Source organism: Microcebus murinus, chromosome 6 (assembly GCF_040939455.1).
Source record: "Microcebus murinus isolate Inina chromosome 6, M.murinus_Inina_mat1.0, whole genome shotgun sequence".
NCBI lineage: Eukaryota > Metazoa > Chordata > Mammalia > Primates > Cheirogaleidae > Microcebus > Microcebus murinus.
The window spans coordinates 58,807,116-58,833,832 of NC_134109.1; the positions used below are offsets into that span (position 1 = coordinate 58,807,116).

General features: G+C 36.9%; 1 long non-coding RNA gene across 1 annotated transcript; it reads right to left on the reverse strand.

Moving 5' to 3' along the window:
• Positions 1–20,123: 20,123 nt before the first annotated feature.
• LOC142871382 (uncharacterized) lies at positions 20,124–25,165 on the reverse strand. Its single transcript, XR_012919633.1, has 3 exons — positions 24,701–25,165; positions 23,108–23,513; positions 20,124–20,771 (listed from the first exon to the last, which is right to left on the reverse strand). It is a non-coding gene; the product is annotated as an uncharacterized LOC142871382 (long non-coding RNA).
• Positions 25,166–26,717: the final 1,552 nt, after the last annotated feature.

Here is a 26,717-nt window from a genome sequence, read left to right on the forward strand (position 1 = left end):
TCTGCAAAGCCAGGTCATTTTCATGACAACCTCGGCCTTCAGAGAGGGCCCAAGATTCTGCTTGGCTACTCACTACAACATATTCAAAGTCAACATATATGAAAACTAATTTAGTTATTCAGCTTCTTCAAAGCCATTTTTCTACTCCCAAATGAAAAATAACATTACAAAATCAAAAAAATATAGCATATATCACCATTTCAGCTAATTTTTGAAAACTGTAATTTTGTAAAATAAAGTTCAAAGCACACAGTGCACACACGAGAGCGCACGCACATGCACACACACACACACATAGAACTCAACCCACATGGAAATTATTTTTTTTTTTTTTTTGAGGCAGAGTCTCACTTTGTTGCCCAGGCTAGAGTGAGTGCCGTGGCGTCAGCCTGGCTCACAGCAACCTCAATCTCCGGGGCTCAGCGATCCTACTGCCTCAGCCTCCCGAGTGAATAGCTGGGACTATAGGCATGCGCCACCATGCCCGGCTAATTTTTTGTATATATATTTTTAGTTGGTCAATTAATTTCTTTCTATTTTTGGTAGAGACGGGGTCTTGCTCAGGCTGGTTTCTAACTCCTGACCTTGAGCAATCCGCCCACCTCGGCCTTCCAAAGTGCTAGGATTACAGGCATGAGCCACCACGCCCGGCGGAAATGATTTTTAAATATTCCAGTGTACTAAAATTAGGGAACTCCCAATTGAAGAGTAGAACCCAAGAACTTGTTTTGATCTAGTTTAAAGAGGCATGATTTTTGTGAAGTGAATTCTCTGGGGCCCACATGGTTTATGTGGTCCCTGCAGGGGGACTTCGTGGTGCCTTACTATATCTGGTCACCAAGCCATGGGCTAGTCCTGGGCAGCTCTCCTAGAGGAGCCTCCTTTTAAGACTTTAGCTCCAAGATGACTTTCACACAATCCTCTTTCTTACATATGTTAAAGAATTATAGTAAGTAAGAATCAAGGTCAGCAGCTCCCAGGACCAAGAGGGAAAGTGGCAGGGGTCCCTATGCCTCTAAGTAGCCCGAAGAATTTTTTTGCTCTCCCCTTTGCTGGCATATAAAAGAAGGATTCTCCCTCACTGTCCCTTACCTTCTGACTCTATAAGTTTTTCCTACATTTTTTCCTCAAGCCAGATTAATTATAAAGCAAATCAAGGAGGTCTTACAAATTATTTGTGATTTTTATGTGATGTCAAATTCATTTTTTCCCTAATTTTCCATAGTGAAATAGATTATTTTTATACTCAGAAGAAGTTATTTTTTAAAATAATAAAGTTAATTAATCCTCAATCTTTTGTTCCTCAGAAATGAGATGTTGCCCTTAATTCCCTAAGAAAATAAAATATTTGCATGGACATGATAGTAAGAGAAACTACTGGCTAAATTTAAAAAACAAAAGCCAAATTTGTCAACCAAGAAAAAAATTTCATTTCTTCTCTCTCCATACTTTTCCCCCTTATCAATCATACTTTACCCATAGCTATTTACAATGTAAACTTAAATTTTAAAAATCTACAGCTGCTGTGGGAACTAATGTTGGGAGAGCCCTCACTCTATGTGGGGTAGCATTTGCAGGTATTTAGGTTTGGGGCAAGGAAACTACAATCACATGATATAGCTTACCCATCCTGGTTCTTCTGGTGTATTGCTGTCAGGGAGGAAAAATATCTTTTCCTCACCCATCCTATGAGTTCATAGCTGAGGCCCTTTTAACAGACAAATTAACAAGAGAAACACATACAAATGTATTTAATATAAGTTTTACATGACACAGAGGCCCCCCCTAAGGAAATGAAGACCTGAAGAAACCTGTGTATTTTTTTATGCTAGGTTAATGAAGAAGTGGATATTTGTGGAGAAGTATGACTGAATAAAAAAATATGATCTAATGGTAATAAACTGGGTGGGGGAGGGCAGGGGAGAGACAGCAAGGCCTGTTTGTTCAGATTGTTCTGTGGTCCTGTGTCTTCAGAGATAAGGTTGTTCCTTTCCTCTGGGTACAGTAAGGGTACCTCTCAAATGGTGGTCTCATGTCCTGTTTCAGAGAAAGTTTGGAAAACCCTTCTAGGTTTTATGAAATGCTTCAGGGGAGAAGGGGCCAGGGAGGTGAGAATAATCTTCCCACTTCTGCTGTTTTCTCAAATGCCAAGGTGTCATATTTTGGTGTAGCATGTCCTGAACCCCATCATTGACCAATAGAGATTGTAACGGCACCTTTTAAATAATAAGTGAGAAGTAGATTGGGTTAGTTCCCAGACACCTGGCTGGCATTATTTCTGTTACCTTTATTACTTTATGCAGATCAGCTTAAGAATTCAGACCCTAAATGGCATTTTTAAAAACATGCATCGGATTTTACTTTCTTCTAAAGAAGCTCCACAGAAAGCCCAGAAAGAATGGGCCAATCCCCAGCTGTCCCTTGGTTTACAATTCCTCCCCTCCTCCCTGTTGCCTCCTTTCCTGCTCTCCCTCCCCCAGCCGCCCAAACTTTGTTTTTGAAGGCATCCTTGACTTCAGAGAAGTTAGACCATGTCATGGATGTCTCTTCTTTCTCTAAGGCAGGCTAATAGAGATAATAGGCCCTGTGGGAAAGAGGAAGCTTAAGAAAGAGAGAGGTTCTGAGACTTAAGGAAATTATTGACAAGGTTCACCAGACTTGGGCTAACAACAACAAAAAAACTAAAAGCAGCTGAGGTCATTCTACCAGATCCTTTATGCAATCAAGTGAAATAAAGTCTGCTGAGTTTAGTGGAGAGGAAAGGGAGGTAATGTTTAAAATCCTCCTTAAGCCACTTATTGATGACTCTAAATTTTTCAGCTAATTGAAACTATTAGTTGAGACTACAGCCAGGAAAAATTGTTAGCATTTTGTTCACTGGGCAGAAATGAAACAATGAATGAATTTTCGTTAAGTGAGGAAAAGTCAACATCAATCATTTCATAAATATTAGAAAAGCCAGTGCTTAAATGCTGCTGTGGGAAGAATCAAAAGGAATTCAGCAGAAATCCCTCTTTTATTCACCAGCCTACACTTTTTACTGGAGGCAAAGGACAAAATTACTCTCCTAATTTCCCTAATTTCAGTAAAGATCTCTACAAGATTCTCCTGGTATTGTTCTCAGGCCCTCAAAGCCTGGCCTTTCTGTGCGTAAACTAGATATCATATGCAGGGACGTATGGGTGGAAATGTATCTACCAACACTTCTCCTAAGAGCAAAATCTCTTAATTAACCTTAAAGCTGAAACTCAATAACTGTTGTTATTACTGGATTCTTATTCCAAATATTCACTCAAACCTACCTTCTCCTTTCTAAAGAGCAATTAAATTGGAAAGTTAGGACAGAAACTTTCCAAATAAGCAGTAATCAGTACGTTGACTCCAATCCTTCCTCGATGGCTGTAATGGTGGGAAGATGTTGATGATGCTGGTGAAGGGTGCATTATCGTCCTTCTCACAAACAGTCCAATTTAGAAGGCAGAGGGATTAGATATTTATTCCAAAGTACAAAAAATAAGTCAAATTCAAGGCATTAATATAAATATAGATAATGAACATATTCTCCTAGGTATTTTTATTGTTATTACAAATGTTCTATGGAAAAAAATTGTATTATATTTTTTACTTTCTCCCTTTTGACCCTAGAGCAGAAATAGTTTGGCACTGTGTGGACTCTACTCCTGAGAGGCAAATCCCTTCATTCACAGAAAATGTTGCTCCATGTTCAACTGCTGGATAAAGAGAATTAGCTGAGAAAGATGTAAAGAAAGTATTTTAGCTCAGTACAGCTAATTCCATATATGCACATGGGTAGATAGATCTATATCACAGAGCAGAACCATTCCATAGAAGATCTATTCCTTTACGCAATAACTTTTTTCCCTCCTGCCTACTCAGCTTCCAAACAGGCATCTAGCTTTGTTTTCTTTTCCCACAAATGATATTTACATTGTGGAATCACTTTTTGGCAAAATATAGAATGTGCTTTTTTAAAAGCAAGTGCCAGGTGAAGTCATTTATTGTACACAAATTTTAATTGTCTTTAAGGGGGAAAAAAAGGCAATTATGCCAAGACCCCTAGCAAACCTACCACCTAGTGACAGGCTGCATGTTTGTCTACACCTCCAGAGCTTGCCATAAGCTGTAGATGCCATCTTTCTGGACTGCCTTTGAAGTTGTAATGTTTTTGCACTTCAAAAGAGTACCAAAACAATAGTAGGGATGAAGAGAGTGGGTCCTATTCCCCAATTCAGAAAATGTTACACATATTTTATGAACCTAAATGGCTCTGTGTTTCATCATCAAAATCTTTCTTCACCAAAGGATTGAAACTAGCTAGAGCATGGTAGGTTGTATTAGTGTAGTTTATTAAAGACTTTGACATAAAATAATTAGCAATGAAGTCTCTATGCCAACTGGTTAGTGTATACCTTTATAATAGAGGTGGCAAAAACAAATAGCAAGGCCCTTAACAAAATTATTTCAAATCCACTATCACTTCCTGTTCTTATAACATTCTTAAAAGACTCTACCATCATCAAATGACCCTTGTGTTCTCTTGAATTCCACTGTCAAGAGTTGCATAGCTCCTGGATTAACTCTATGTAATAAATCAACATTTCTAAGTAAGATTTATGTATTTAAAAATCTACAGCTTTTAGATTTGCTGCTCAGCACAATTTTCTATATAAAAAGACCTGATAAAGTTTTCAATCTTTTAAAATGTAAGCAGTGGACACTCAAACCTTAAAGAAAGCCAGCAGCAGGTCTAATAAAATCGGGCAGAGAGCCCATCGGACATTAAGTAAATACTTCGCTTCTGTTTTCTAGTCCCTTTTTGTTTGGTTACCATAGTGACCTGTTTTTGTGGGGGTAACTTGGAATGTATAAGAATTTGCTGCAATTAGATGCTTGTGTCCTATTGGCCAGTATAATAGAGAGTAGTAAAACTAAAAAGAAATAAAAGAGAAGGAAAGGCACTGGTGAGTGTCAACAAAGCCAATGTAAGCTTTTTGGGAACCAAAGAAAAATTTTGTAAGCCTAATTATCTTTCAGAACCATTTTCAAAGTTGCTCTTAATAAAAATTTCCATATCTTCCGTCCTGTGATTACATCCCATATCTGTGATTTCTCACCTTCTAAACCTTCCAAACTACACCTTAGCTATAACATACATATTGTACTTCATTCTATTTTTGTTATTCTCTAATTGTTTTATGGTTATGTCTATGTCTTATCCCTTTATGAGACTGGAAAAGCCTTCAGGGCAGGGACTACATCTTCTACTTTGAGGCAATGTGGAAAAACAGAAAAACTCAGGGAAGTGGAATTAGATGCAATCAAATGTGGTCTAGGTTCTGAAACCAATTAGTTGTATGGCATTAAGATAAGTCCCCTTAACCTCACTGAGCCTCACTGAGTTTCCATATTATAAAATTCATGCCCATTTAAAGGTGTTATTAGATTATTTTATACTACCCACAGTATTAAACCTATGATGTATGTTTTCCATTTATATCCTGAATTAACTTTGATTCAATATTTTATATATTAAAATCCTGTCTCAAGCAGCCCTAAACATATGGAAGATTTAGATAACTATCTCTGCTCTAATACCCAAGGTACATATCACTTTATTATGGACTTTCAAACTACAAATTTTAAATCCATGGCTGGGCAGGGTGATGGTAGCCTACTCCTAAGATGAAAAGAGGACGCAAACTAGATGTCTACAGTTATACTCACAAAGAAAAATAACAGCATCAGTGAATGCTCAAAGACTTTCCTAGCCTTTAGTATCACCTGACTTGTGAGAAAGCAAAGCAGCATTACTGTTGTGCCTCACCTAGATCCAGAGACTCAGAATTGCAGAGAAATTGTTTACTTAAAATATCCTCACTGCTTTTCTTCTAAACAATATCTATTAAAGTTTAGACCTATCTCTAGATATATCAAATGGGTTCAAATCTCAGCTAGATTGTTTACAATCCGAAGATTATCTAAATTCTCCTTCACTCACTATGATCACTCCAGATGCTTTAAGCCCTTGTTCAGCCTGCTCAAGGAGGTTATCCATTCAGGCTACTTCAACACCTCCGGTGGCAAGAAACTCACCATACTCCAAAGCCATTCATTCCATGTTCAAGCAGCTCTAATTAATAGATAATTCTTCCATATATTAAAATGAAAACCCTCTTCTCTGTTATTGTATACATCGGTCCCAAGTAGAATTGCTCTGATACTCTTTGGAATTCTTTCCCTCTGGGTATGCATTGATTTTCCAAGTCCTTCTTCAAGAGGCACCCAGAGCTAAACACAATCTTCTTCTACTCTGACTGAACAATGCAGTGTCACCTTCATAGCTGATTTAACAAGCATGATTATGTTCCTGTTCAGGGCCATATGTTGGATATACAAAGATAAGTTAGGGAACACCTCTGATTTTAAGGAGACAATAGTCTACAAGAGGAGCCAAGATGTTCAGCAAAAGGGCTAGGGCTCAGGTTGAATACATACTAGTGTGCCAAAGAGGATATCTCCAGTTCTCCCTGGGGAGTGGGAAAGGACCAGCAAAAGTTACATAAAGGAGTAGTCCAGGTAGTCCAAAGAGAACAAGCATTCTGGGAAGAATCAATAGTATAAGTAAAGGCTCTGGCATATGATTCAACATGATAAATTCAGAGAACTTCAAAAAACTCATTATGACAGAAAAGCAAGATATGAGGCACAACCAGGTTAAAGCTGAGGTTGGAAAAGTAAGCAAGGGCCATTTAATGGAGACAGTGTCTACCAGGGTAAGGCATCTGAACTTTGTCCTATAGTCTAGTGGTCTCCAAACAGGGATGCACATACCAAGGGGATGCACAAGATGATCCACTGGGGTAAAATATGAAAATTTCTATTTTATTTTTATCCTAAGAATTAGGAAAATATTAAGCTTCACTGATATTTTACTTGAATTGACACTGGCGTCCTCAATAGGTCTGAATGTCAAACTGTCACATGTCATATACAGTAAGCAAAGCATCCCGCAGGAAAAATGGGAATCCCACAATGTGGGGGGTAGGACAGTTGCTCATCACCCTGCCATTCTTTTCTTAAAATTATAACATGTTGCATTTTATGGTGTCCAGTTAAATGGACTTATGAATTATATTATTTAGTTTCAAGTAATTAACTCTCATAAAAATAGACAAGTAACTATAAAAGATTTCTTCAAAGAAAGGCCAGACTGAAGATAATTCTGATAGGGTAAGCACAATGAGAACTGAGAAAAAGGCAGAATTGGTCCTTCTATTCCCTAGTCTAAACTCTTTGCCAGGTAAAAATACTAACAATTCAGATTTGTTAAATCATTGACCATAAATACACACACTCACACACACTCGTATATATTGAAGAAGTCTATTTAAAATATGGATTTACATTTAGTCTATGAACAATTTACAAAATTTTACTGAATTTGATAAAGATTAAAAAGTCTCTTTTGCAGGGTTTTTACTTAATAGTAAAGATGAAAATACTTATAACTTTGGTTTAAAATACTTGTTTTTGACTGGTCTGAAGGTAGTGAGTTATCTCACTTGATTGTGCACACAGATTGAACTCCTTGTTCTACTACTTTCCCCCTCCTCACTATTGCACTTGACTAGTCAAAAAAAATAAATAAATAGAAGCCTGTATGGTGACCACAGCACATGATGCAGTGACTCTGCCCACATTCTTTCTGCACATATTGTCCCCGTGTCCGAGGACTGCATCTTGCTGCAACACCTGTATCCTTCTACCTGAGGGCTCTCTCTCAGTCCACAAATAAGTAGGCCAGAAGTACTTTGGTACTGATGTTTAGCCAATGACAGACAAGAACTGGAGGATTTATAGGGCCCAAGGTGGGACAACTCAGAAAATTCTGCAGTGGCTGCAGAGCTCCCCAGCAGGGGTGAGCTCCAGTTCCCAGGGCAGAAACCTGCCTGATAACACTCCCTTTATTGGCCTCATTCCCTTTCTTTTCTCATTTCTGCCATCCCTTATCTGTGTTTCCTGGGATGTCCTCCTCCCAAAGAAACCACTTACATTCAAATCCTTGCTCCAAGCTCTGCTTCTTTGGGAAGTCAACCTAAAACAGAAACTAATTAAAACGTATTCGATAGGAGGAAGAGGAGAAACAAAGCTAACTATTGGAGGAAACAGGTCTTAGAAAATTTGCCAAACAGATGGGTAAAACTCTGTTTCTAACATGTTTCTGCTCTTGATATTTGTTAGATTCTGTCAATCATGAAATACATGAACAACTTTTTTGTGAGCTGATAAGGTAAAATATAATAGAGAATAAATATTCTCATCAGTATTAAGGTACTTTAAAACACTGTGTTAAGTAAATATTGAGTATAAAAACTGACTTAACAAAAAGAAAAAAGAAAGAGATCCTAGGATACAGTGACAAAGTTAGCACTATAGTAAAATTCATTACCCACATCATTATAGGCCAGATAAGCATGAAAAAATGGAGAAGCAGATGAACATCTTATTGATGTGATGAATTTTATAAAAACAAAACATTCAAGGTATAATACAATCTTTATAATATTTTTAAATCACTTTTTAATGAAGTAAAAAATTGCCATGAAAACCTTATGTATTGCTCAGAGATTTGTTGATTATCTCACAGTGAAGAATTTTAAAAAGAACTTTCATATTTAAAGATGAGTTATATATTTTTCTTTTACAAATAAATAAATGTTCAAAATTTGCGTACCTATTTCATAAGGCTAAATTTTCATTAGCATACTATCTAGCAGATTTTTTTTAAACAAATAGAGACTCCATTTGTCCTTTCACAATAAAGGAGAGGGTTTAAAACTAAGTGAGAAAGCAACTGTTTTTCAAAAGAAATATGTATAGACAGAGCATTTTCAAAATGGCCACACATCCATTATGTGATTTCATTACCAAAAACAGTGTAAGAGTATCTAGTTCTTATATCTGCACATGTAAAAGCATGAAAATGAAACTTTCTAACTTGTTCTAAAATTTTGTAAATAAATGATTTCAAGTGAAGTTTTTTGTTGTTAAAAATATAAGAATGTAAAGGCTTAAATCCAAGACCTGAAACTATGAAACTACTGAAGTAAACATTGGGGAAATGCTTCGGGAACATTGGTCTGGGCAAGGACTTCTTGAGCAATATCCCCAGAGCACAGGCAACAAAAGCAAAATTGGACAAATGGGATCCCATTAAGCTAAAAAGCTTCTGCACGGCAAGAAACCAATCAACTAGATGAAGAGACAACCCACAGAATGGGAGAAAATATTTGCAAACTATATCATCTGACAAGGGTTTAATAGCTACAATACATAAGAAACTCCAACAATTCAGTAGGAAAAAAATCAAATAATCCAATTAAAAAATGGGCAAAGGATCTGAATAGACATTTCTCAAAATAAAACATACAAATGGCCAACAGGTATATGAAAAAATGCTCAGCATCAATAGTCAGAGAAATGCAAATTAGTCAGAGAACTACAATGAGATATAACCTCATAACCTCACCCCATTTATAAGGGCTTTTATCAAAAAGACAAGCAATAACAAATGCTGGCACAGAGAAAGAGTAACACTCATACACTGTTCGTGGGAATGTAAATTAGTTTAACCACTATGGAGAATAGTATGGCGGTTTCTCAAAAAACTAAAAAGAGAACTACCACATGACCCAGCAATCCTACTATTGGGTATGTACCCAAAGGAGGGGAATTCAGTGTATCGAAAGATATCTACACTCCCATGTTTATTGCAGCACTCTTCATAATAGCCAAGGTTTGGAATGTCCATGAGTGTATGAATGGATAAAGAAATTGTGCTATATATACACAACAGAATATCATATAGCCACAAAAAGAATGAAATCCTACCATTTGCAACAACATGGATGGAACTGTAAAACATTATGTTAAGTGAAATAAGCCAAGCACAGAAAGACAAACCTCACATGTTTTCACTCGTATATGGGAGCTAACTATTAAAAACAATTAATCTCATGGAGACAGAGAATAGAATGACAGTTATCAGAGGCTGGGAAGGGTAGCAGTGAGGCAGTGGTAGAGTGGGGATGGTTAATGGGTACAAAAATATAGCTAGATAGAATGAACAATGTTTGACAGTACCAACAAAATGACTATAATCAACAATAAGTTAGGGTATATGTTAAAATAACTAAAAGACTGAAATAGAAATGTTCCTAACACAAAGAAATGTTAAATACCTGAGATGAGGGATACCCCAATTACCCTGATTTGATTAATTCACATTGTATCCTGCATCAAAATATCACATGTATCCTATAAAGATACACAACTATTATGTACCCATAGTAATTAAAAATTTTCAAAATATTTTTTTAAATATTGGAATATAATATCTCTTATTCACAAGAACAATTGAAATAAAGGAAGATGAATTTTAGGAAAAAGTTTGAATAATTTGGTGGCACTGAAAATTAAAAATTGTTTTTTCATTGTTGCCAATGATGCCCTTCTTCTATTTATTTTTGCGGTATCCTGTGTTTAACCACAGCAGCAATCAAAAGCAAGTATCAAAATAAATTCAACTTTTAAATCACTATATCAAGAATAGTAAGCCAAGTTTTCCAAAAATAATGATGCATATTTAGGGACGTTGCAAAAATAGCTTAGCCATTTTAATTTGCTCTATAAATAAATGATGGTTCAAATGAATTTAATTTTTATTGTATCTCATCCTTTTAAAATTTCTATTTTGTATATATTTTAGCATATACAAAATCAATAAACACCTATTGTGTATGTGTCCCCCAAATATTCTTATGGATAGGGCACATATATAGACAATGAGAAAGCTGAACAAAAACCTGAAGTGCTTAGAACTGGGAATGAACATGACCAGATTTGGGCTTCAGAAAGTGTACTCTCAAAGCAATGTAGATAGACATGCACATTTGTAGACAGATGAGTTAGGAAACTATTTTGACAGTCCAGGAAAGATAAGTAGGCCTAAATCAACACAATAATAATAGAGAGGAGACATGAACAGTGGCTGAAGTAACTAGAAATTGCAAAACCAATCATATGTGAGGGTCAGGGAAAGACTTAAAAGGAAGGTGACTTGATTCCTATTTTTAGACACAAGTAACTTCCTTGATAGTGGTGTATTCACCAAGACAGGACCGCCAAGACAGAAAATACCAGAAAAACAACAGATTTAGGAGAAAACGCTAACACACCTTCTCAATCTGAGATGTTTGTGAGAGATAAGTTTTGACTTCTGAAAGCTGGGCTTACAAGTATAAAGTTGAGAGTTGTTGGCTTATATAATAATTAATGTAGTCTAAAAACAGCTTTTTCTTTTTCTGGGTGGGGAGGTCTGTTATATCATCATGCTAATTAGTACTGAGCTTAAAATTAACTAAACTCTCAACCCTTTTTCATATGTGATGTTAAGACACTTCTCTCTATACTGTTTTACCATTTAGTAAACCATTTAGTTTTTGAACCTAAAGACAAGACTTCACCCTGTGCCTCTCATTTCATCTTGCTCAAGTCAACCCTTCAGTTGGTTTTTCAAGCTCTCCTTGATCATCATCAAGCACATCAGCCATAGCTTCCAGCTTTATTTCATTATTTCTAGCTTCTGTTAATTGAAAATTTTGTGTCTTTAATTTTGCCTTTCCTGGCTGTCGGCACACATTATTGAATAGATTGGCTCCTGGTACTCTATCAGCATCAATGCCTGCATGGCTACTATTTTATTTTACTTTTGTTATTGTTGTTCCCCCTTATACCATGTTTTCAATCCCATTTTCTCCTCTTACATCTCCCACCATATTGGAACTCATTGAAAAATAAATAAATGATTGAGGGCTGTATGATGCTAACTTTCCCATCTATGAGAATGCCATATTTCCCCACTTATTCATTCGTTCATTCATATGGTGAATATTTTTTCAGTGTCTACCACATTCCCAACTTTTCTCTGAACATTTCTTTGTATACTTTCATAGAGTGTTAATATTTTTCCATAAATATTTTCTGCATTTCAGTGTCACTTTCTAAATACTTCAAGTTTTCTTGCCGTCATGAAAGCCACCATATTTTCCATTATATTTTTAAATTGGTTGATGAAAGTATAGAAGAACTCTGTTGATATTTTTCTTGTTATTGTTGGATTCTATCTAGCAACCTAGATAGAACTGAACTCTTTTATCAATTTTAATAGTCTGTCAGTTGTCTTTTAAGTTTTCTATGGAAATGAAATGTCAAATCATCTGAGAATAATGACAATGTTGTCTCTTCCCTTTCAGGCCTTGTACTTTTTATATTTTTTCTTTCCTTACTGCATTGGCAGAGGTAATTATTTCTGCAGGGATTCACAAACCACCCTTTCAATAATTTAGTCTAAATTGATAAGGGGACCACCAACCTACAGCATGCAAATGATCTTCTCTTCTCTTTTTGGAAAAAAGTCTATTGAGTCTTGTAGCACCTGTCATTCTTTTCTTTCCTTTTCTTCTTTTTTTTTTTTTTTTTGAGACAGAATCTCACTTTGTTGCCCAGGCTAGAGTGAGTGCCCTGGCATCAGCCTAGCTCACAGCAACCTCAAACTCCTGGGTTCAAGCAATCCTCCTGCCTCAGCCACCGAGTAGCTGGGATTACAGGCATGCACCACCATTCTCGGCTAATTTTTTTCTATATATATATTAGTTGGCCAATTAATTCCTTTCCATTTATAGTAGAGACGGGGTCTCGCTTTTGCTCAGGTTGGTTTCAAACTCCTGAGCTCAAACGATCCGCCCGCCTCGGCCTCCCATAGTGCTAGGATTACAGGAGTGAGCCACCGCGCCTGGCCTGTCATTCTTTTCAATATTTTTTTTTCAGAATTCTCAGTCCAAACATTTTCAGATTTTCCCAGTGAGACTGTGTGCACATTTCCTGAGGAAATTTTAGATACTAAATGCCTCTTTTGTGTTATCTTACAGAGAGATTCAGGTTAAGGCCTCCTAGATCATGCTAGAGAAAGGGAATCCATGAAATTTTATTTGAATCTCAAGACTTCATGTAATAGCAGCTGTAAATGTAGGTTAAGTATATTTAGTTCATTTCTAGTATAGACTTATTCCTATCACATGTACTATCATCTTCAGAGTTAGCCCCTCAAATAACGATGAATGGAAAAGAATGCAATGTATCTTAAGGACTACAGGGGTAACAACAGATTTTAATAAGATGCCAATAACATTACATGAGGATGAAGAGCCCTGAAGCTCAAGTTCATTTAGTATTTCATAGTTACTTCAGAGTAAAAGTAGATGTTAGTACCTGATTTGTACCTGTTATATAAAGAAAGAGACACCTTAACTTCTCTGTATGATTATTTTGTCACTTTTCAAAAGCACTTAATTCCTTTTCAATTGAAAAGTTTTCCAGAACAAACCTATTTGGTTATTTCATGTACATTACACATTTGTGTGTGAATCAATTATTATAAATTACTTGCATGTGCTTCTCTTCATTAGACCAATTCTGTGTATTATTACACTTTTTTTTCTTGGCTGTATTTTTGTGTCTACTTAGCCAGTGGCATTGACACCAAAACAAAAATTGGCACATGTTTAGAGTAGACTATAACTCAGAATCAAATTTAAATACTTTGTTGTAAAACCAGAAAAATTCTTGTAACACTAGACACAAAAAATATATTTATTCAACTAATATATGTTAATATTTATTGCTCAAATAAAGAAATTTACTAAGAAAAAATATTTATAAAGTATTTGAGAAGAATTGAAGGTAACAATGACCGAAAAGCTGCCATATTCATAGGAATGAATAAATTAACCAGTTTATTTCTCTCTCTACTTTTTTCCAGAGAGACTATTGAAAGGAAAAATTACAGAAATGGAAAAGGGGATAAATACATACACTACCCTTAAAATACGTTCTCCAAGTTCATATTTTATTTCTAAGTGTTGATATTATACTTTTTTCCTTCACAATTGTAGTCACTTACCTCCTATGCGATAAGTTTTATCTGTCATCCTCAACAGCCACTTCCTTACTCACTTAAAAATAATACTTACAGTCAGGAGTTCAAAAAAAAAAAAAAATAATAATACTTACAACAAGAAAAGAGCAAGAGATACTATTTATTTTACTGTATTTATCATGATATGTATGAGTTATTAGTCAGTTTAAGGCTTTTTGGGCTGCATTTAATTAATAATTTGGAGCATTAAATAATTTTTCCATGAAAAGCTACAATGTGACCATAAGGATAAAAAGAATTCACATTAAGAAGAGATGAAAGCAATAGGCATATAGTGATAAGAGTAGAGTTGATTAAAAACACTAAAAGCAGAAATATTTATAGATCACTCTTCTCCCACTATTTCTAGAGCAACAAATCCAAACAGTGCTATGCCTTATGTTGTTTTCTTTCACTTTACAGATGCTGAAAACTTTCATTTCGAGTTTCTATCTCCTAGAAGTGGGTTAGGATGGGGGGAGCTGGTTATTATTCCTAAACTCATTGAAATTGCATTTGTGGCATCAAAATGGATTTTTTTAAAGCAGGATGTTGGATTGACAGTAAAGCAGCTGCTCTGCAACAAACGAAAGCAAAAATTAATAAGAGACCTTAGCAAAAGAAAGACTATTGGTTTTGCACACCCAGAGCAAATTGGCTGGATTTAGAAGAGCACACTTTGATCTTTTCCAGACTAATTACTGCTCTGTGGTTTGACTGTTTTGTGCATTAGTTGCCCTTCATACAAAACCGAAACTGCTATGGTACACAGCTGTAATACAAATGAAAATTTGACATTCAGTAAACAAAGCATGGCAAGGGTCATTCTTTCAGCACAATAACTGCATAATACAATTTTAGAATGCCTTTTGTATACAAAAAAATGACACATTTTGAGGCAGTTTTGAACTCAGAGTAGGCAGTCAAGGTTGTTTGTAAAGGATAAATTGCTCCCAACTCTGATCTATAAATATAGATTAAAAAGTTTATTTCAACATTATAGAAATGCTGAGGAATTTACATATTTACAGAAATAAATGTGTTAATTTTTAGAAGATGGCTTTTTATTTGTCTATAAGGTTAACTGGGAGCAAATTTCTTAACTAGGTGTTTGCAGAAGAAATAATGGTGTTTATACAACAGTATGATTCTGGCTTTGCTCCTGGGAAAGAATTCAGATTATTTTATACATAGGCTTCATATGAAAGCATTTAATGCTACATTTATTTTTCAGAAAATACAATGAATTAAATAATATTTAACTACCAATTGAAGAATTAGAGATCATAATGATTAAAGCATAAATCACCTTCTATATAAGAAATATATTTAGCATATAACTACGTTATCTTCTAAAGGGCATGATTTTAAATAGTTTATATTTTTAACATGGTGTTGACAGTCATTCTAAAAAGCTATACAATAAGTTATTATCAAATAACTAAAAAATGGATCAAGTATATTGAAAGGTTTTTATATTATAATACTTGACTCAGTACATATTTAAAACAACTTAAACTTTGGATGTAAGCAAACTTTACCCAGTTTTTTCCAACACACACATTTGAGTAACTTCAAACATACCTATACTTAAAAAGTCAAGGGCTTACAATCATTCTACTAATTAATGTGGAAATATTTCAAATGTAGAGAAATATTTAATCAACGAGGTGATCTGTCAAAAACATTCTAGCTATGAGTGAGATGTGCAATGTTTGGAGATGGTCACGCTTGAAGCTCTGACTCAAGAGGGGAGTGGGAGCATGGCCAATATATGTAACCTTAACATTTGTACCCCCATAATATTCTGAAATTAAAAAAAAACATTCTAGCTAGACTGGACACACACACACACACACACACACACACACACACACGCACCCCTTCATGCTTTATTTCTATCTCAAACTTTTGAAAAGAAGTAATTTAGAGAATATTGATGATAAAGTTCATTTAGGTAACTGTTCATTAGAAACTAAAAAAATGTTTATCCAGGATTGATTAATGGCCAACAACTATATCCAAGACATACTACACACCAATGGATGTTAAAGATTAGAAATACTAAACTCTTCCATTCAACCATTTAAGAATGTCCTACATTATATGTTGAGCACATTTTCTCTCAGTCATTATTTCTTTAATTGCTATATAAATTTATATAAATTTTCTGACCTTCATTGCCTCCCCTTTTTGCTTTCAAACTTAGCTAGATACATTCTTCATATATACACAAAAAGCTGTTTTCTAAATGCCTGTTTTGTCTGGCTCATTTACCTTTACCTAACAGAACAGCTCTCCTGAGGGCGGGGGTGTGTGGAGGAAAGAGGTAGCTACCTATTCACAGCAAGACTTGAGAGTTCAGCACAATAGATTTTCACAATATGTTTAGGAGAGGCCAGAGCCACAGTATTAAGCACCATGTGGAAAAGTACATAAATATATAGAGATAGAACCATAGACCTCAGCCAAGTGGATTGTAGAATAACAGAGAATCTACAATGCTTTCTACTTCAGCAGCAATCAAAGCCAACCTCTGCAAATTAATCAGCCTGCAAAATAGCAAGAATGGAAAAAAGAGGATATTGATTGCTGGAGAAGTCACCTATGTTTTATATCTCCATTAAAAATGATCACAGAATGTTATTCCAAAATATGAACCTTTTCCCCCAGAAAATACACAACAGACCAGTTCCTTTTTTTTAATACATCTAAGATTTTTCTCAGAATGACTCCATGAAACACTTTTGTTTTAATTTAAGCCAGGGAGAGAATTGTTAAATAAACCCTTAAAGCATTATTTGCCATGCATTTTTTTCTCAAGGGTGTTGGAGTCTTGGGATCATAGTAATTTACTGATGACTCAGTTGACTGTTGTTTCTTTTATATGACCATTATTTAATGTCCCTTTCAATTTGCTTTTGTCCCAAGTATTGCCTTCAGATTTGCATACTATCTGCAAAGCAACATGGAATAAAGAAATACTTTTTTAAAAAATAAGTTTTCTGGCCGGGCATGGTGGCTCACGCCTGTAATCCTAGCTCTCTGGGAGGCCGAGGCGGGCGGATTGCTCAAGGTCAGGAGTTCGAAACCAGCCTGAGCAAGAGCAAGACCCGTCTCTACTATAAATAGAAAGAAATTAATTGGCATATATATATAAAATTAGCCGGGCATGGTGGCGCATGCCTGTAGTCCCAGCTACTCGGGAGGCTGAGGCAGCAGGATTGCTTGAGCCCAGGAGTTTGAGGTTGCTGTGAGCTAGGCTGACGCCACGGCACTCACTAAGCCTGGGCAACAAGTGAGACTCTGTATCCAAAAAAAAAAAAAAAATAAGTTTTCTGGTTAAACACTTGAATTAAAGATTCCTTCCAACCTACCTTACTCAAAAGTTAAAAAAATATTTTCACTAAGGTAGAACTTTTTACAACAAAAATCATAATTCTAGAAAATAGAAATTAGAAATTAGATTTTATTTAGCAGTAAAAGCTGTTTTCCATAATGTTTTCTTAATGATCCTATAAAATAATAAAGAATTCTTTCATTTGCTGTACAATCAATCATAGCCTTGTGATTGAAAGGCTTTTTGAATTCCCATCTCCTGCCCCAAAATAGTTAGTGTTCCAGGTTTGTGCTTTGGGGATTGTTATAGTCACAGGTTCTGTTTTAAATTAAACACCTAATTAAAAGGAAACCATTCATAAATAGCAATGTGCATAAATCAGAATGGAATAATAGGGGCTCTACATATGTCCCCTTTTCCCACAAGGTTCTTAGTGCATTTCTTGTGCCCAGAAAAAACTGAAATTTGTCAATTAGCTCAATTGCAACCAGACATCTGTGCTAAATATACAAATTGGTCACCACTACCACTAGCATGTTTTGGTGTAAGAGATTGGCAGCAATCACCATGTGCCTCCTAGCATTACCCCCTAAAGCAGAATATTCTCATAGGTGATTTTGAGACTGTTACCAACATTACCTTGCTTACTTCTGGCAAGAACCTAACTCTATCCAGACCAAGGGAGAAAAAAATTCTCAACCTTTGGGTGAAATGTAAATACTTTCAGGAAATCTCATTTTAAAAAATTACTCAACACATAATCAGGCTTTTAACTGCTCCCCAAACCATTTTTCATCTTCTTAAGGTTAGAGGTTACAAGGTACTTTTAAAAATAAATTTAACATTTGTCGGTCACTGAGAAGATTAAAGGCATAAACGGCCAATGGATGGATGGATGACAAGGCTGGGGCCAAAGTTTTCACGCCATCACTGTATTGATGCCTTCTTTTCATTTCTCTGTATTCAAAAGCTTACAAACAAATTTTGAAATTTTCAGGATTTATCAAGAGCCAGAACAGAAGACAGCACATACTGAGGATGCCAGTATAAAGTAAGGGGTGTTTATAGAGCTGATTGCCCAGTGGACTTAGGGGAGCTATTTCACATTTCTCTTCCCTATCTGTAAAGTGGGCATAAAAGATAGTTTCATGGGATAAAACTTGACAAGGGTGAATGAATGAAATTAATCTTTAAATGGTTTGAAGTCAGGTACAATTGAAGTACAAAAATTTAAGTGCCTTTAACACATCATGATCTTACATCAAAGCAAAGACAGTGTAATCTGCCATTTTTTCAACTGAACAAATTCGGTACCAATCATGCTTATTAAATACTTGTACATAGTTCTGTAATAAAAGTTGTGCTGTCGTCCAGGAGCTTGTTATCTCAAATGAGAGAGTATGTATGTGAAAGTACATTATAAAGTATAAAGTACTACACTTGTAATAGTAGTAATAGTATTAAGTGCTTACCCTGTACCAGGCAGTGTGAAATGAGAGTTGCTACAAAGGTTTATTTAAGCCTTACAGCAACCTTTAGAGATAGATGCTATTATCCCCATTTTATAAACGATAAACCTGAGACTGAGAGACACTGAGTCACTTGACTTTGCTACACAGCAGGGAAGGGAGAGCCAGGGAGGAAGCCTAAACCCGTCTGACTTCCAAACGCATGCACATGATACACATTATTCTAAGGGATTGTTATGATGCCTTTTGCCCCACGTTAGACTATGGTGGTTTTATCATGACTGACAATTTATACCTCAAAATATGTATATATTTTGAATTAGAAAGTTGAAACAGCATGTTTTGCTCACAAAAGTTTTTTTCTAAATTGCTTTTCTTATGTAGCATTCACTTTTATACAAACAGTAAATATTGTACCCTAGAAGAAATGGCTTCTGCTCTTATTCTGTAGTACATATGAATGCAGTAAGTGTTGTATACTGCAACCAATCACATCGTTATTTGCTAATAGATTTGCATATATTTAGTACTGATATCTATGACACCAGAAAATATTGACGACGGTGGCATTTTTTGTATTCAAATAAATACGTAATTGCCAATTCTACATATGAACTTTCTAATCTGGAAACTTCTTGGTATGGAAATAACAGATATATAAATAAAACAGTATCTTATTCAATAACTTTAGTTAAGAATTTATAAGATTCACATTTTTCAGTCATCTGAACACTTTTCATTATATTAGTGATAAACTCTATTCCCACTTTACAAAGAGAAAAACTGAGACAAAGAAAGGTCATAATAGATGGTGAAACAAAGTATTTTTATCTCATCTAAAAGTTAAGTAAATGAAAAACTGTTCCAACCATTTAAGGAAACTCCTAACTTTAAAAATATTTTATTTTTTTTTTTTTTTTTTTTTTTTTTTTTTTTTGAGACAGAGTCTCACTTTGTTGCCCAGGCTAGAGTGAGTGCCGTGGCGTCAGCCTAGCTCACAGCAACCTCAAACTCCTGGGCTCGAGTGATCCTTCTGCCTCAGCCTCCCAGGTAGCTGGGACTACAGGCATGCGCCACCATGCCCGGCTAATTTTTTATATATATATCAGTTGGCCAATTAATTTCTTTCTATTTATAGTAGAGACGGGGTCTCGCTCTTGCTCAGGCTGGTTTTGAACTCCTGACCTTGAGCAATCCGCCCGCCTCGGCCTCCCAAGAGCTAGGATTACAGGCGTGAGCCACAGCGCCCGGCCTTTAAAAATATTTTATAAGAAAAAATCAATTCCAAATGCCCAATTACCATAATTTATATTTTAGAGTATTGTGATTAATTTTGGAACATGCTATATGAAGGGGGAAAGAGCTAAAAATTCAGCTATAGTAACATAAGTCTTGCTATTAATAGAATAATGAAGTGTGATAGTTGGGCATCTTGTTACAATGCTGCAGAAGCATTTTCTGATATCAAAATATTTTCTTCATTCTATTATGGTTACCCTGTGAAAAGTTTAGAAAAAGATTAAGCTATGTTTTGAAGAAACTTGGTGTGAACTTTGTTAACAATGACCCAAATAAGTTTTAGATTACTCTTTTGAGAAATTGCAGTATTTCATGCAAAATGGTATCCACTTTACCACTAAGGTAATTTTTTACTCACCACAAAAAGAAAATCTATATTCTGCTCTTCCTTGCATGTCTCTTTAAAACCTCAAACCAGAGGAATGAGTCACATTTTGTACCGTTTTCTTTTTTAATCTTCTTCACTCTTCTATTCTGCTTCTAAAGGGATACTTAGTTTTAACTAGATTGCAATTTCATTTGAAAAGAATTGAACTGGTTTTCTAGAATGAGTTAAAGATTACCCATTGAGAGTATTTTTGGCAGATACCTTTAAAGATGCAAGGATCTGTAAAAAAAAATGGTACATCTAGATTTAATACAGATATTTGGTTCTTTGAGATAGAAACAATGTAATTGTGATATTGGCAGGAAAGATATGTAAGATGTGCTTTTCACTTTTCTTTTAGGATAAGCATGGTTTTCTCTGTACAATTTTAGTATATAGAAAATGCTAATAAGTTAATTTCTTATACAATGACAACAGAAGCTTCTAGTTTGGTTTTTAATTAAAATGGTTAAGTTAAATATACACAATATTATTTCATGCTACTTACAATTAGAGTATGAAACTAAAGGCATGTAGTAAAAATAATTATCATATCATTTTTATGAAAAAGACAGGAGGAAGTATCAAGTTCCTAGTTTTATAACCAGACACTAAAATCTGTATAGGTCAAGCAAGCCAAGAAAAGCCAAAGATAAAGATAAGAAGTAATAATAACAAAAATTATAAATGACCAAATGTTTTCCATGTGCCAAGCACTATGCTATTTCACAAAAATGATTAATTAATTACTTATAGCAGTCACATGAGGTTAAGTATCTATTTTACAAGTAAAAAGAAGCTTTAAAAGGTTAAGTAACATGCAAGGTCACAAAATTCAAGTCTACTAAAGTCTTTAATAGGGTAGTCTAGTAACTTTCTAATTGTTCAAAGCTGTGAAAATAATGAAAAACATAATTTTCTCTTACACACTGTCAATAAATTATGGTAACAAAATACACATTGGGAGTATAGTTCTATTATACATGAAGAAACTTAGAAATAGGTATCTCTGATATATATTAAATATACATGTATTAGCAAATATTTACTAAATGGCCTCTATATCTAGGCACTGGACCAAATGTATATAATACAATATGAAAGAGAGCATTGTTCTTGCCCTCCAGATAAGAATAATCTAAGAGAAGACAAACATTTAAGAGATCTTTGCAATAAAGAGAAGTGCTAAAAAAAAAAAATAGCTAATTCTTTTCGAGCACTAATAGTGTACCAGCCATTGTTAATCAGTGCTTTACATATTTACCCAAATAATCCTCACAGCAATATGAGATGCAAACTAAAGAGATATATTAATATTAAAGGGTCTGTTAGAACCTTGAAGAAGAAAACACTTCATTTTGCCTAGAGAGGTCAGACATTTGAGCTGAGTTCTATAGGGTAAATATGTCAACAAGAGAGGCATAAGGTATTAGCCAGTATAACATAAATTATGCCACAGCAACAAAAATCCCTAAATCTTAGTGATTTTTGACAACAAAGGTTTATAGCTTGCTCAAAAAACCTGTTAGGTTGGCTTGGGGACTCTCTCAACATCCTCTCAGTCTGAGACCCAGACTGGCAGAGCCTCCAACATCTAGAGCATCACCAGTTGCTAGAGCAAGAAAAGGGGCTATCACAAACCACACGCTGGCTCTTCAAGCCTCTGCCTGTAAGACACGTGCCACTTCTGCGCTGTTTTCATTTGCCAAAGTCAGTCACGTGCCCACACCTAGTTTTAATGGGGAAGGGCAGTGCCATCCTACAATATAATCAGAAGGAAGAGGCCCTTATGCCTACCAAGGGTTGGATAGGATAAGTAACCCAAGGATAAAAGATATACGCAAAGGCATGGAAATGAAAAAGTGTTTGGTACATAGTGATTTCACTTATGACAACATGGGATGCAGATGGGAGAAAAGTGTGAAAAAGAGGAGGAAAAGGTGGGTGAGTCCTAAATCATGAAGATTCCTAGCACACTCAGGAAGCTTAGACTTTTTTTTTTTTTTTTTTTTTTGGTGAGACAGAGTCTCATTCTGTTACCCTGGTTACAGTGTTGTGGCGTCAGCCTAGCTCACAGCAACCTCAAATCCCTGGACTCAACTGATCCTCTTGCCTCAGCCTCTGGAGTAGCTGGGACTACATGCACATGCACCACCATGCCTGGTGAATTTTATTTTTCTATTTTTAGTTGCCCAGCTAATTTTTTTCTATTTTTACTAGAGATGGGGTCTTACTCTTGCTCAGGCTAGTCAAACTCCTGACCTCAAGTGATCCTCCCGCCTCAGCCTCCCAGCTAGGATTACAGGCATGAACCACCACACCCTGCCAGACTTCATCTTTTAGACCACAGGAACTCATTGCAGGATTTTAAGCAGAGGAGAAAATCAAAATTTTCATTGAGAAAGACCATGCTAGCTGAAGCAAGAAAGAAAAGTTAGAACAAAGAGATTAGAGATAAAGGGAACCCATTAGTTTTGTATTGCTGTGGAACAAATTCCCACAGACTTAGCAGCTTAAAACAACACACATTTATTACCTCACAGTTTCTGTAGGTCAAAAGTCGGGGCACAGCTTACCTGGGTTCTCTGCTTCTAGGCCTCACAAAGGTGCAATCCAGGTGTCAGGCAGTCATCAGAGGCTCCTCGCCTGGGGCAAGATCTACATCCAAGCTCCCTTGTGTTGTTGGCAGAATTCACTTCCTTGCAGCTGAGAACTTAGTTTTAGTTTCTTGCCACTCCCAGCTCCTAAAAAGTCACTCACAGTTCTTTTCCACATGGGCTACTTAAATATAGCCGCTTATTTCACCATAGCTTATTTCTTCAAAACCAGCAAGAAAGAGAGTCTCTCGCCTCAGCGAGGGCCGGGTTTCTCTTTTGACGGCTTTCACCTGAACAAGTCAGGCACACCCAGGATAATCTTTTGATTAATTCAAAATCAAGGGGGCAAGATGGCAGACTAGAAAAACTGCCAGCCAGAGTGTCTCTGCAAGAAAGACAGATTTTAGAAGAAAGTGAAAAATTATAAACAGGCAGACAGACATAGATCATACAAGGATCGGAAGGAAGGGTGCCTGAAATTACAAGAGACTCCACAGGGGGTCTCTTCTTTCCTCAGTTGTGGAGGAAAACTGAAAGGATAAACACACCCAAGAGGCTTGGACTGTTGGTGGCCTTGAGAGCAGGTAGAGAGACCTGCCAACACCAGCCGGGAGAATGTGGCTGCCTGGGAGCGGTGAGCCTCTTGCAGAAATACACCAGGCTCCCAGCTCCGTCAGGGCACCTCCCAGCCCCCAGCCTGGAGCCGATTGTCAGGCACCATATTGCTTCATTCTCCCCTTCCCTCGCCCTACCCTCAGCTGCCTGCCGAGATAATTTAGCTACCACCTGGAGGCATTTGCAGGGAACCGGACCTTTCTTTTTAGGGCCCTGCAGCAGACTGAGGAGTACTCACACTGAGCTACCTACCCGCCAGCCCTCCCAGGTGCCGCTTGCCTGGTGACTCCAGGAGAGCGGAGCAAATCCTGAGGTTGAGAGACATCCATCTAGCTTGGGCACCCCATGGGTGACTTGAGACCAGCACTCCTCTCCCTGGGAGGGTCATGGACTGATCTCCAGGGCCCAGGGGATAGGCCTGCAGACCAGATTCCATACACCCAGGAGGTCTCAATCGCATCGCCCCCCCCACCCCATCCCCCCACTCAGGCACAGAAGGGATATTTGCCAAGGAGCCTACTAAGGTGTGTGTGCCTTCAGGGGCGGATCAGCGTGCTTGAGGGGCAACCCTCCCCCCACAGGAAGGCCATGGGCCCAGCCCAGGCCACAATCCTGGGCAGGGGACCTCGCAACCTGCATCACAGCCAGGGAAGATCCGCTAGCTTGAGGTCCTGCCTGCTGGCAGAAGCCCAGGAGAAACTGTGGAATAGGGGAATGTGGAAAGGAGTGAGGCATGCTCCAGACTACAGGTCTCAGGCAGCCCCACCCCCACACACAGACCTTTCAGCTGAGTGGGGCCATTCCAGCCCCTCCCTGACAGCTTTGCCCAGAAGCAAAGAACAGAACTTTGACCCCTGCTAACAGCATTTGTGGAGCTTGAGGGCAGGCTCACCCAACCCAGCTCTGCCCAGACAGACTCCCTGACCTGCCCCACTGAGGTGAAGAATAAGGACACACCTGGAAGTCCCAAGGCATCTCTCACCACGTGAGGGACAATAGTATCTGTTGTCTTCAGGAAACAATTCTAACCCACAAGGATGCATTCAGAAGCAAGGTGAAGTGATGGAGAACAATATTTCAAGCAAACAGAAGCTAAAAGAAAGCTGGCATGGCGGTTCTGATTTCAGACAACTTAGTCTTCAAATCAACAAACCTAATGAAAAACAAAGAGGGTCACTATAAAATGGTGAAGGGTACAATTCAACAAGAAGACATAACAATTCTACATATTTATGCACCTAACTAAGGTGCACCCAGATTCATAAAGCAAATCCTACTTGATCTAAACAAAATGATAAGTAATAACACCATATTAGCCACAGACTTCAACACCCCTCTGAACATGAAAGACCCTTCAAACAGAAAGTAAACAAAGAAACAATGGACTTAAACAGAACTCTAGAACAAATGAGCCTGACTGACATTTACAGAACAATCAACCCCAAAACCACTGAATACATATTTTTCTCATCAACTCATGGGACAGACTGACCATAGCTTAGGCCACAAAGCATCTCTCAAAAAATTTTAAAAAATAGAAATTATACCATGCACCTTCTCAGACCACAGTGGAATAAAATTAGAAATCAACTCTAACAGAAACTCTCATCTCTACACAAAGTCATGGGAAGTAAACAAACTTCTGTTGAATTATTATTTCATTAAGGATGAAATCAAGACGGAAATCTAAAGATTCTTTGAACTAAATGACAAATGAGACAGAAGTTATCAAAATCTGTGGGACACATATAAAGCAGTCCTAAAAGGAAAATTTTATATCCATAAATGCCTACATTCAAAAGACAGAAAGATCACAAATAAATAATCTAATGAATCATCTCAAAGAACTGGAAAAGGATGAGCAAACTGACTCCAAAGACAATAGAAGAAAAGAAATAACAAATATCAGAGCAGAACTAAATGAAATTGATACCAAAGAACTATATGGAAGATTAATAAAACAAAACATTAGTTCTTTGAAAAACTAAACAAATTGGCATGCCTCTGACTAGATTAATGAGAAGCAGAAAAGAAAGAACTCTAATAAGCTCCATGAAGAATGAAAAAGGACAAATTACATGATGCCATGGAAATACAAAATATCATCTATGAATACTATAAAAACCTATATGCACATAAACTGGAAAATGTGGAGGAAATGAACAAATTCTTAGAAACACACAGCCCCCCTAGGCTCAATCAGGAAGAGATAGAATCCCGGAACAGACCAATATCAAGTACCAAAATTGAAATAGCAATAAAAAAACCTTCCTAAAAAGAAAAGTCCCAGGCCGGGCGCGGTGGCTCACGCCTGTAATCCTAGCTCTCTGGGAGGCCGAGGCGGGCGGATTGCTCAAGGTCGGGAGTTCGAAACCAGCCTGAGCAAGAGCGAGACCCCGTCTCTACTATAAATAGAAAGAAACTAATTGGCCAACTAATATATATAGAAAAAATTAGCCGGGCATTGTGGCACATGCCTGTAGTCCCAGCTACTTGGGAGGCTGAGACAGAAGGATCACTTGAGCCCAGGAGTTTGAGGTTGCTGTGAGCTAGGCTAACGCCACGGCACTCACTCTAGCCTAGGCAACAAAGCAAGACTCTGTCTCAAAAAAAAAAAAAAAAAAAAAGAAAAGTCCCAGACCAGATGGTTTCACATCCAAGTTTTACCACACCTACAAAGAACTGGTGCATATCCTGGAGAAATTATTCCACAACACCAAGAAGGAGGGAATCCTCCCCAACACATTTTATGAAACCAACATCACCCTGATACCAAAACCAGGAAAACATACAATGAAAAAAGAAAACTATAGGCCGGGCGCGGTGGCTCATGCCTGTAATCCTAGCTCTCTGGGAGGCCGAGGCGGGCGATTGCTCGAGGTCAGGAGTTCAAAACCAGCCTGAGCAAGAGCGAGACCTCGTCTCTACTATAAATAGAAAGAAATTAATTGGCCAACTAACATATATAGAAAAA